This window comes from Sciurus carolinensis, unplaced genomic scaffold (genome assembly GCF_902686445.1).
Source record: "Sciurus carolinensis unplaced genomic scaffold, mSciCar1.2, whole genome shotgun sequence".
In the NCBI taxonomy this organism is placed as follows: domain Eukaryota; kingdom Metazoa; phylum Chordata; class Mammalia; order Rodentia; family Sciuridae; genus Sciurus; species Sciurus carolinensis.
Window position 1 is genome coordinate 120,025 of NW_025920123.1, and position 13,211 is coordinate 133,235.

At 37.3% G+C, this 13,211-nt stretch overlaps 2 pseudogenes; both read right to left on the reverse strand.

Moving 5' to 3' along the window:
- Positions 1 to 1,185: 1,185 nt before the first annotated feature.
- On the reverse strand, positions 1,186 to 5,121 carry LOC124973837 (cell division cycle-associated protein 7-like; annotated as a pseudogene).
- Positions 5,122 to 5,497: 376 nt separating this feature from the next.
- LOC124973852 (cell division control protein 42 homolog) lies at positions 5,498 to 6,061 on the reverse strand (annotated as a pseudogene).
- Positions 6,062 to 13,211: the final 7,150 nt, after the last annotated feature.

Sequence of the window (13,211 nt, forward strand, 5' to 3'; positions counted from 1 at the left end):
ACCAAATCCTTTTTAGCCAGTGACTTTTTCTTATTTATTCATAAAATAAATTATAGTTAATTATATGTATATGCATTTATTTAACTCCAGTGTTTACTCAGCAGCCTTTTATCTTTATTCATATGTATACCAAATGTTAAACATAACTATTGTTGGGCATTTGAACTTTGTTTTTCTTTACTATTAAAAATACTATTAAATGTTAAAAAACAAGGCAGCGATATAAAGCAAAAAAACCATTGGAAGCTACTTATCTCTGAAAAGGTACTTCTCATTATGATAAAATGCTTAAAACCAGATTAAAATCCCTGAGCACAGAAACTCCCAGGGATAATATAAGAAATTGCAAAGAATGATAAACTAATTATTATTAGTTTCTAAAAATTTTCTAGCAAGAATATGAATAAGACTACTCTGAGGTTTCTCCATCCTTACTTCCCAGAATATCTCCTAAGGCAGTAGTTTTAAGTAGTGCAGTGCAATGTTGCCCATGGACCTATGGACAACTGTAAACAGGATGCAGGGCTTAACCTCAGGGTGGAAGAAACCAGTGGCAACAAAGTCTCAACTGCAAGGAGTTTTACAGAAACTACAATACATGGGGTAGTCTCATGAGAGCAATAAAAAGTAGTGTATTTCATTTCACAACAATTATCTTATGTTTCCAGATAGTTCTAAGATTTTCATACCTTAATTCTGCTAAAAATAACTAGTGTGAACATGAAAATCATAAGGATTGTTTCTGTATAAACAACTTAGAGGGCTGCTCTCTGGAGTTTGATAGAAGAGTTAACACTTTGGTATCCTGTATCCAAGTGTCAGGTTTTATGGGTGAATTTCAGGGCAATTTCAACACCAATTAATCAAATATGCTTTTAAAATTGCCACTTAAAAAAATTCTGAAACTAAGTGACCACCGATAGGACCACTGGAAAAAGAGAGGGAGGCTATGAGATGTGGGCAGGGGAAGCAGAGGAGAAACTATAGGAGGGTAAAGTGTAACTAGCCAAATGCTTCCCACTCTCCCCCATGATAGTCCAGAAACACATGCCAATCTAATGATATGAACTTGATTTGAGTTTTCCATAAAGCAGACTGATCGTCAAGATGCTTAACCAGGTTCCAATCAATGACAAAACTGAGAACTTTAAGGACAGTGTGAGAAGCAGATAACTGGTATCTGTATTATGCTTGCATTTCAAATTCCTGTTTCAAGCTTTTCAAGTAACACACACATTCCCAAAGCCATGATACTTGGCTAAATACATAAAGACCCCAGTTGCACACCATCCATCTCCCTGGCAGTAGAAACTGCAGTTGCAGATTCCTTGACAACATGGGAAATGCCAGTTTGGATTGAGCAAAGCATCCTTGACCTCTTCATCATAACAGTTTCAAAGGCAGGGCCCACACAACTGGCCTCAAATGCCCCAGGGGTTGGGGTTCTACTACCCTGGTGAATGGTTATACATCTTCTCTCAAGAGTTGCTACAGATGTTCTCCAAGTCTTCATCTGTGATTCCTTCCTTCCACTGGATGAATTATGTGTAGAAGAGACATGGATCCTGGTCTCTGACTTCTGGGCATATCATCATCCTCCATGTAGCTGTTCACAGTCTTCCACTTCCTCATCAACATGAACTTATCCTCTTCCTCTTCTTCTTCCTCCTCTTCTGTGGGAAGAGCACTAAGGGACCCCAAGATCTAGGACCTTGACCTAGTCAGAAGATAAATTCTCCAGTCAGAGTTCCCCCTGGAAGCCACAACTGGGAATCTACACTTTGTGGTGACTGTGATCCACTTACTGATCTTGGGTCTGGAAGGGAACATCTTCCAGGGAAGGAACAAGGAAAGTTTTCTAATTCTGAAATGATTTTTGTGAACATTGCTTTGTTTTGTTTTATATTTAAAGCCATTTTCTCAAGAGAGTCCGTGCTGCTTTCATCTTCTGAATCAGAATTGGAATCAGTGGCAAAATGCTCGGAGGGCCATTTTTGAGACAACAGCCAGGCCCCGTAGGACCCCTGCCCGGACTGACTGAGCCCCGTCTCCAGGATCCCTCAGTCCAACCGATCACTCCCTGCCTCTGGGGCCCTCACATCGACTGACTGCTCCCTGCTGCCAGGACCCCCAGACCAACTGACTGCGCCCTATCACCAGGACCCCAGACCGACTGATTGCCCCTGGCCTCCAGGATCCCACAACCACACCAAACACACCGGACCTCCAGGATCCCTGCCAGACCAACTGCATCCAGTCTCCAGGACCTCCAGCTGACCACATCCACCCCTGAGCTGCAGCTCCCCATTTGCCAACACATTTCGAAGCCAGAGCGGCCATCTTGGATAATCCTGGAAGCTGTAGCTCTGGTCTTTGGGTGGGGCAAATCCCATCCTGAGATGCCTGCTGGAGACTTGAAGCTCATTGTCAGGTACCTCTCATGCATCAGGCTACTGAACACTGGGAGGTTTCATTAGTATATGACTGGTGTACAGATTTTCTTTTTTCTCCTTTTTAAAAATTCTCGGAGGGCTTGGGGGTGCTGTGTTTTGTTGGCTGCCCCCCTGGTGGTTTGTACTGGGAAGTTTATGACCATCTTGAGAATTCCAGAGGGTCTGTACTGTTTGCAGGGCCTACAGCCTTGGTGGTTTGCCCACAGTCTCTCCTTTGCAAAACCATCAGAAGCAAAGCTGCCACAACTGTCATCAAAGAATGATAAGGTTTCCATGGAAATCAACTTCAAGTATCTGAATTTCTTTAGGTTCTATACTCTGAGACCCTTTCGCGGCAAGCCTCTATGCTGGCGGCGGGTGCACAGGTTGTGCTCTGGGCTGGGTGAGCCTAGCAGCCGCTTGGTGGTCCCACACAGGAACTGTAGTGTGAGCTGCCTCCAGATTTATAACATTTTATATTTTATTCTGTTTTCCTTCTCTTTTCTATTTCATTTTAGATGTGAATAAAACAGGAGTCTTTGTACCTAAATGTCCAAGCCAATTTTAAAGCACAAAAAGACTGAGATGTGTAAGCAATTCATCAGAATTAAAGCTATTTTTTCATGTAAACCTTACTCTTTCTTTCAATTCTTTTTGTTAAATCTGCATGCAAAAATTTCAAACGGTAGCTTATTTTACAATATTGAGTTTGATGTTTTTCTTCCTGAATATCATGATTTACTTTCAGCATAAAATAGTATGACAATATAAAGCAAACTATTGTGGGAAATTTAGCTGAGCTGTATTAGAAAGGGTTAAAAAAATCTATAATGTATGTAAGGATGAAAATGTATCCAAGGAAAAACAGGAAGATTGCAAGTAATTAAACAGTCCAGGATTGATTTCCTTCCTATACCAAACAATCTTGATGATTTCTAAAATCTCCACAGCAAATGTAAACAAAATTATGAGGCAGAAAAATAAACATAAGTAACACTTGGAAAACGCATCAGCTGGCATACTGCAAAACATAGTACCTTAAAGACACTTGGAAAAACTGTAGTCAATATGCAATATTATGAACAAAAGAAAATAAAAGGTGAGTAATATAAGGTGATATATTTCAAATTAAAATTAATTACAAACATCACATATATCTAACTGTGAAATTTTGAAATCCATGACATATCTATGGAAAGAAATATAAAGTGAAATATTTCACTACATTCACTAGTGAGAATAAATTATGTTGAGATTTATTTTTTATACTGTTGATGTAATGTTACATTGCTCCCAGTTTTACACTATTACTGAAATTTTAGGAGTTATCTCTGAAGATGTCACATTGTGTTGAACTTGAGGAACACAGGAAGCTGATCATAGAAATATAAAAACAATAACATTCATTTTATTTTATGTCAGATTCAATTTTAAAAGTGTCAAAAAGTCATAAGAAAAAGCTTGGTCAAGAAGAATTAAATTATTAATTAAAAAGAGGTAGGAGGGTGAGGGAAGTGAATATTGGAATATAGTCACTGACATAACTGTTGGGTCTCTAGTGAAGGAAGGCACTGAATTTAACTGGCTTCTGTAGTGTTACCCTAAGTAGTTTTATACCATATACCATGTTAATATCATGTCTTAAACCTACACTATGGCCATACAATTAATTTTCTTTTATAGATTGTGTAGTAACCAAATGATTTTTTGGTAAGAATATGGTCTTTTCTTCTATCTGGATAGGATACCTTTTTCCAGATCAAATGAATATTTCATATCCTATGACAATTGTCCTGGTTAACAGGTTTAAACATCAATTTTTGTTAGGTAATGTTAGTTTTTCTTTAGTAAATCTTGAATTTATGATGTGTTTCAGCAGGCTTTTCTTTTATTTCTTTTTAAAAATTTTCTTGAGTTGTACATGGACACAGTATCTCTATTTTATTTTCATTTATTTTATGTGGTGTTGAGGATTGAACCCAGTGCCTCACATGTGCTAGGCAGGTTCTCTACCACTGAGCCACAGCCCAACCAGCAGCAGGCATCTAGGACACTTGGGGTCTGCTGAGTCTGAAGTGACTAAGGAAATGGCTCTGTGTGCCTCTTGGTAGTCATACATACATTCTCATGAGATTAATTTCATATACTAATGTAGATATAAATATTGACTTTTTATATATTGTATAAACTTAAAATACCTAATTGATATGTTTTCAGATAATAGAAATTAATGGGGAATGAAAACATTTTGGACAAAAGTCCCAATACTCTAGTTGAGATACATTTCTTGTACAAATGTTTTAAATTGTTTTGGATTAATATTCAATCTGGGTGAATGATGCTTGCCATATAGTAAATGATTGAAACTCATGAATTAGTAATAAAGGCAATGATTTTAAAATAACAAATCCATTCACACTATTTATAAATCACAGTTTATTGATATTGGGGTTTTAATTTTTGCATAAATATGCTTTGGAGCTGAATTAGTTCAGACACCTACATTAGTTGAAAAAATCTAGAAAGACAATGGGAAAGTAACTAGGGTTATAATGCAAAAAGAAAAGGTACTTTCTTATAAATACTTAGTAAACTAAAATATTAAATATGCTCAGCTATCAGTGACTTCTTCACAGTTATTAGGTGTTGTATTTGGTACCATCTCACTCTCATTTTTAAGAGCATACATACCCACGCATATGTGTGATGCATTTAAATGCCTAAATATGTATTTCTGTATTTCACTTAGTGTACATTTATTCAATTATGAAAGTATGATTCCTTAAAAATTTTTATCTCAAGAATAGCAAATGAAATTAGAGATGATGTTTTAAAAATAGATATGAAGCAGAAGTGAAATATGTTAAAATTCATGATTATAAGGATATATGATGTTGAGGGGCATACCTATGGATCTTGTCTCACACGAGTGCATGTGGGTAGGTGCAGGGTATTTGTCATTATTGTGTAAGTGAATTTTAATTTTTAATCTTTAGTTTGATTTTAACATTGCTTTCAGTATGATACCAACCACCTGCTATGCAGAAAGGACTCTAGAGAGATGTTCATACTAGCACACACCTGTGGCTCTTCTCTGGTTCTGGAGGTTCCAGGGCAGCCAACAGTCATCAAACACATTCTTTAGGCCTTTCTGTGTGAATGCAGAACACTCCACATATTTGACAGTCTTGAGATCATGGGTCACCTTTTCAGCAGTCTCTGGAGTGATAGACTTCTGTTTGTTCTTGGCAAGTTTCTCAATAGTAGATGGGCAATCTCTGAGATCAGTTTGGGTCCCCACAAGCAAGAAGGAAGTCTTTGGACTTCTGAGTTATCTCAGGCACCCACTTTTCTTTCACATTTTCAAATGAGGATGGAGAGACCACTGAAAAACAGACTAGAGATACATCTGTTTATAACTTAGTGGTTGTAGTCTGTCATAATCCTGTTGCCCTGCAGTATCAGAAAGTCCAGGAGTATATGGCTCTCCACCAATCATAACTGTGACTGCATAGTTCAAAAACAGTGGGAACATATTCACATGGAAATTTGTTTGCTGTGTAGGATATCAGGAAGCATGTTTTACCAATAGCACCATCACCCACAAGAATGAACATATTTGTTTGCATTCAAGAAAAGTTTTGTATCTACTTTAAATATTTCAAATTTAATGTTGACCTCAGCTGTTCTGCTGGTGTCCCTACATTATCTTTTGATGTTCCTGCAGATGAGGTTAGTATTTGCAAAACCAGATGCCTAATTAGGAGCACTCCCATTGCTGGGGGATCTCAGATTTTGTTCATGCTCAATCATCATGTTCTGAAATATACAAGGTGGGGTAATGCATCTTATAAATGTCAATTAAGTTCTAATCACAGATACTTCATCAACTGATAAAAGAAAAACCTCTGTATGTACACTACTTCAAAATCTGGGACACTTTTCATATAATTTCAGGAATCAACAGGGACAATTAACAGGGACACACAGCTGGAAAAAAAATAAAAAGCTTGCTGAAGTTGAAAATTGCCTTGTAAGCTTGTTTTTGATTAAAGTGAAGTTCTGTTCTTTGAAATATTATTTAGCAATTAAATCTGTTTTAGTTAGGCATTGAAATACTGTGTATTGTCCATGAATGATTAAACCGGTACAGACCTGCCTTAGTTTTGCATATTATATGAAAATGTGAATTTAAGAAAGTATTGTTGCATTGATCACCACATGCAGAAGGTTTTCTTTCAGAGTAATGAGAGGATAAACTATTTCAGTTAAATCTCCCATATAATTTGAAATTTCAGAATTAAATTACATTATTATATTAGGAGAAAGTTGATGATGACAAAGCTGAGTGCCATACCTGGAATTGAACTTTCTCAGGGCTGTACGATCTATATACAGAACATTGTTTTTCCATCTGTTCTATTGTACTAATTTCCCAGGATGGTGTGTTATGCTGGTATATGCAAATAAATTTTTGGTTAATAAAAATCTGTTATCTTCAACTCCACTCCAAATTTCATTGTTTCAAAATAGATGCTTCAAATAAATAAAATGAAGGTAACAATTAGGAAGGGAAGAAAATTTATTTCCTGCTCTTGTAGCAAAACTTCACTCACAGAAACTATAAACAAAATGAAATTTATTTGATTCATTTTGCAGTTCTGGAAACCTGTAATCACCCTCTGCCTCCTTGGGAATATGGTTTTTTATAGTTTTGTTTTCTAGTTGATATTCTTTACTGTTGAAAAGCTTATGTACATTTTTCTCTAATGTGTTTTCCAATAGAGAACATAATAAATTTCCTGGCAAATACTTTCATGTCTATGTCTCTTTCATGGTAAGTTGTTTTCATTAAAGCTCCTGTATTGGCTAGATGAGCTCACCTCAGTACCTGTAGCTTTATTATTTACCTAGCCTGCATCACACTGTTCAAATTCAATCAGAGAAATTTTATATAATTGTTTTTACTATAAATTCACATCAGTGAGTGAACACTGACAATGTGTTTTAGAAATAAACAGAAGAGTTCCACTAGAATGACTGCCTTAATAGAATTGCTCTGGTCTTATTTGCAAAAACTGAGTCATTCTCCTCCACATAGGAAGGATTCTGTTTGACAATTGATTGCTCTACTCATATACTCTTTTATAAAACACAAGTGGCTAGCCTTGCTTTCTGAATGAAAACTATTTTGTCTATGCTCTCTGGGATGCTCACCTTGAAAGCCAGTCTTATCTCTCTGTGAAGAACAATATAAACTATAAGTACATAAAATTTGAAGATGCCCAGGAGATGGAAATATCAGGTTTTGCACATTTTCTTCAATGGATGCTGTACTGTTGATAGGGCTCTGGGCCTCACAGCCTGCGAGTGGCTCCAGCTGAGAGAGACAGTTGAACCTTGGAGTGGTGGAGTCAGGCCTGGGTGGGTCTGAGCACTGGAGGCCCTGTTGCAGCATGAATGCTGCCACACAAGCACAGCGAGCCAGCACCAAGCAGAACTAAGGCTTGCTGACTTGTCACCCTGTAGCCATCAGACACAGAAAGAGTAGGGAGGCCTGTTGCAGTAGCCTGCCCCACACAGCACCTGAGGGCCATCCAGGACCTCAACCTCCCACTTCTCTACCAGCATTGAGAAAACGGAAATGAGCAGAGCTGAATGAATCCCTGACTCAAGAATTGACCAATAGCATTTCCACATTTTGGACCAATAGCATTGGTACACTTGCAAACCCTAATTAGCATAACTGTGGACCAATCACAGTAACATAAGTGCTATATAGACCCCTTGGCACCACTTGCCGAACACATTTGGAGGAAGAATACCTACCAGGAGCTCCATTGTCAACCTGCTGGTTTTCTACCATTCATCTTCATTGAATGCTTTTTCTCGCCCGTGGATCGCAAATTCAAGAGAGAAGAAATTTGGAAGAAAAAGAGGGTGAGTTGCTGCGGTGCCCTGCACTGCAGCATGTCCGGGGAGTGGGGTGCAACCAGTTTCACAGTATTTCTTTCTGACCTTCCAGAGGTCAGTATGCACTGAAGGATCCTGTACTGACTTTTTACTTTTGTTTTCTCCTAGTTACGGGAAAATGCAAAATGTGTTTTGTCTTGTGAAAATTCCTTTTTTATCAAAACCCTGTTTGTTTTTGGGTGAAGATATCTGAAATGTAGGCTTTCAGAATCTGATGTAAGGAAATCTGAAGTACTTAGATACCAATTTCAGGAAGAACAAAAAATAATGTGCAGGGGAGACACACACAAAAAATAAATGTAAATGAAATAATGTGTTAAGTCTTGATTTTCATGTGCTTGTGTGCTTATATACATAAACGTACACACATTTTTAATCATATAATTAAAATTTATTCCAAATGTTTTAACTCCAGTTTTATCAGGATTTTTATGGATTTACCCCCACAAGTTAAATTATATCATTTGTTAATTTAAGCATCTTAAGGCCTGGAACTTTTTTCCCAAATCAAAACGGGTTAGTGTGATAGGGTGAATTTACCAATGTCTGAGGAGACTAAAGCACTACAGTAACTGCTTGTAACTCAGGCTGACAGAGAGTTGGTCTGTGAAATATTGAAAATGTTGAATTATCTCAATATTTTAGGAGCTCTCTACTGCTATTTTCATTGTGATATTAGGTTTAACCTTGGTGTGTAAGAAAAAAGTTTAAATATCCACTTTGAATGATCTATCTCACCTGTTCCCTGAGGGTCACAGAGCAATGAGAGGTGAATGTTTGCTGAGGTTCATACTAGCCTCTGCACAGGCTAAACTTGGGCTTTCCAGACCCAGTCTGGGCTTTGGTCTGCATATTGAGCAACGTTCACTTGAAGCTGTTTGCTAATAGCCCCTGTCATTTCTTCTTTGACCAATCAGTTACTTAGAAGGTGTTAATTTTTAAAAATATTTTGTGGTGTGCTATATCATTTTATTATTGCTATTGAATATAATAATTCTATTGTGGCCAGAGTATGTAACTGATAAAATCTCAATGGTTTTAAGTTTATTACTTCATAGCCCAGTATATGGTCATTTCAGTAAGTGTGCCAAACATTTGAAAAACTAAAAAAAAAGGGAAAAATTCTGCTATTGTTAGATATGGTGTTTTGCAAAAATAACTTGTTGGTTGGCAATTTTCTTCATATCTTTTAATTTATTCATGAAGTCTTTGAATTTTAATATTTCCAACTATAATTAAAGAATATTCTATTTTTTGCTTTAATTCTGTAAAATTTTTCACTGTATTTGGAAACTATATTTAAATCTGTAAAGTGGGTATGACTTCTATTGTGCCCTTATGAATTAACACATTATTATGATGATATATTCCTCCATAACTTTACTAATACCCATTGTCTTGATCTATTTTGTCAAACGTTTGGGTATGCTTACATTTACTGAATTAATGACACATTTTTCCATTAACTTATTTAGAATTCATTTTCTCTTTATATGTAAAACACTTCACCTGTCAACAGCATATATTTAATAATGTTTTAAGCGTATCTTCTCAGTTTCTGCCATTAAATTTGCCATGAATTCATTAAGCTTTAATAAAATTGCTGACATATTTATATTTGGTCTACCATCTTATTAAGTATATACTACTAAATAGTCTTCCATTTTGTTTCTCTTTTTTCTTATCAAAACTTCAAAAATTTGTATTAGAATTACCTTTAATTTTCCTGTCTTTGTAAATATGCTTCTTTGAATTGTTCCAGTAATATTAGGAATTTAATTCTAGGGATTTAATATTTACTTTTCTAAGTTCATTCATATTTAATATTGTATCATCTCATGTAAAACATATTCTCATACATTTATCCTGTCTTTTTCACATAGTTGTCATATTTTTATGTCTGTTAGTGAAGAAATAGTCATACCTAGGTGTTTATCAGCAGTTATTCCAGCTGTTCTTTATTTTGAAGAAAAATTTGGACAACAAAACATTCCAATTTCAACATTTACTGTAAAGTTATATTAATCAAAGTTTTATGGTCAGTAAAATACAGGTTAAAGGGAAAAATATGAAACTGAGAGTCACATGTGAATGGGTTTGGGAAATTTTGGATTGGAAATTGATGATTGCTGTTGTGGCCTCTAAAGAAATAGCATACAATATAAGTATCATACTATAAGTTCAGGAAGGTAACCTCTAAAAGACTATCCAAATGAGAGTGCAGAAATTAAATTCAGGAAACATAAATGAGGAATGTCTCAAAGAGAATCCTTAGTAAGCTGAACACACATGGGGGAAAAAGTGAGCTTGACAGTATGCCAGTAGAAATTTTTCAAAGTGAAATGGAAAGGAAAATAAGGATAGGAAAAAATGAACAGAGCATTCCTGAACTATGGGAGAATTATGACAGTATAGCACATGTTCCAATGGAAAATAAGAGGAGGTGGAAGATGAAGAGAGGCAGGGGAGATAGAGAAGGAAGGCAGTAAAAGAAATATTTCAAGTAATAACAGCTTGGAATTTTGCAACATCACTGACAGACAACAGTCAGGTTCAGGAAGCTCAGAGAACATCAAGTAGAATATATAGTATAAATCTGACTGTTAGGAATTTCCGGCTTATGTCGCTGTAACCTTCCTGCCTCCTACATTACGTTCCACTATGTCATTGGTCCATCAGTCAGTCTGTGATAATTCTCCTCCGTGATTGGTTCCTCCCAGCCCGCGAAATTCCAATACAAAGAACCGTGCGCCATCTTCTTCCTTCTCTCTTTCCCTTTGCCCTTTCCCCCAAGCGGACTCGTTTTGTCCGCTTGAATAAAAGTTCCTCGTGTGAGACCTGTATCTGCAGAGCGTCTTTTCTGGGAGTTATCGACGAACCAAAACTGCCCCCTTTACATCTAACTAACATCTGGTGCTGAGAAACCCGGGATGGGTGTTTTTTTTCCGCTAACTAAGCAAGCAGAACCCCATCAGATTTCTCCTGCGCCCGCAGATTCAGGTTCACCTTCCATTTACCTGGATGCCCAGTTTTCTGCATACAACACCGGACTCCAAAATTGGTGAGTTCCCCTTAGGCAGGCCCCTGACCATTTAAACACATCTCGGCTACCCTCACCTCCACCTGCAGTCCGCTGCAGCCCCCTCCTTATTATAAAGTGGCCAATCCCCAGCTCCCTCCGCTGGCTCGCAGCCTTTCGCTGCCCACCCAGCAGCTTCATCTCTCGCCGCCCTGCGGCTTCACCCCTCGTGGCTCCTGCCACTCAACTGCCGAGGTGTGGGGGTACCTCCTTGGTCCTCATAATTGGTCTTAGTTGTTGGGTGGATGTCTGAATTTTATGGTGCTGTGATTCTTTCTCGGGTTTGAAGTTTACTCACTTCTGCCGCTGCTAGTCCCTCTCGCCACTCTGCGGCTTTTCTCCCCCTCCTCTCCCGGCTCCCTCCCGAAACCCTGGCCAGGTCTTCAAACCCTCTCTCGGCTTTTTGTCCGGTTAAACAGTGATTTCGGGTGACGACCTAATCATTGTTTTTAACCTCTCGTTGCCTGGTACCGTGGATTCTGGGACGCCAAATCCACTACCCAGGTGGGTCTCAGCTTACCATGAAATTCAAAACATCCAACCCAGCAAACTCGCCCCTGAGATGCTTATTAAATCATCTCAAACCCCTTCACCTACTCCCTGAATCAGAGCTAAATTGTCCTTTAGATAGTAAGTCAGAATGGTCTATTTATGACACCCTAAATTCTAGCTTTATACTAGGTAAAATTGTATGTCTAATTATGCTAGTTATAATTAAGTACATATATGGGCAACCTGGTGAATGGAAAGGAACTTTTCCCCTTCTTGTTTTTCCTTTCTTTCTTGCTAAACCTCTCTTGGCTTCTCCCCCACCTTTTAACCTTTCTTTCCCTTCTGAGTTCACCTCATTCTTTTCCTCCTTCCACTCCTCCATTAAGCCCTCCAAGTTCCCCAACCATGCGGTCTCGTACACACATTCTAACTCCTTTACTGGAGGAGGCTGACATGGAGGGAGTAAAACCTGAACACATTCTCTTGGCTAATTCCTTATTTTCAAAACTTTTCTTTCTTATCTTAGCTCTCCCTACAGATTCAAGAAATTAAAAGGTCCTAAGCATCAAGTTTCTGCTAGAACATATTAGCCCCTTTCAGATTCAGATCTCAGTCAAGGGTTACATTGAAATGTAAATGTAGAAAGGCTCAGTAGGAGACCAGTTTCAAGCCCAAGGAAAAAAAGTGTCCATTTTAAATTTCTCCTGGGCCACAACCCAGAATACTTTTCTCCCTTTCAACTTTTCTCTCCTTCTCATTTTCGCATGCTTTAATTAATAACCATTATCATTTTTCTTCCAGGACTTTATTTTTCTTAAATGCTGTATTTTTGAGCTCACAATTTTGATCCTACAGTCCTAGGTTAATGATTTTTGATCAGTTCTTTTTATCCAACTCGAGTTATTTTTGAACATCTGTTACATTACAATGGAGATAAATATTACAAGGCCTTTACTTTTGTGTTAAATATAAGTGTGCATAAAAATTAAATTTTTAAAAAATGGATCCAAATATTTTTAATTCACGTGATTTAATGAGGTTCAATTTAAATTGGGTATACTAATAAAAGTAAAATGTCCTTAAAATTAACTCACAAGTCTCTAAGTGGTCAAACTAATAAAATATTAATATTTATAAAATGTCTAACATCAACTTTTCTAGGAATTTTCTTCAACAGAAAAGAGACAGCAAATACTATTGATACACTTGTCTGATATCTTGGTTTTTCTACAATA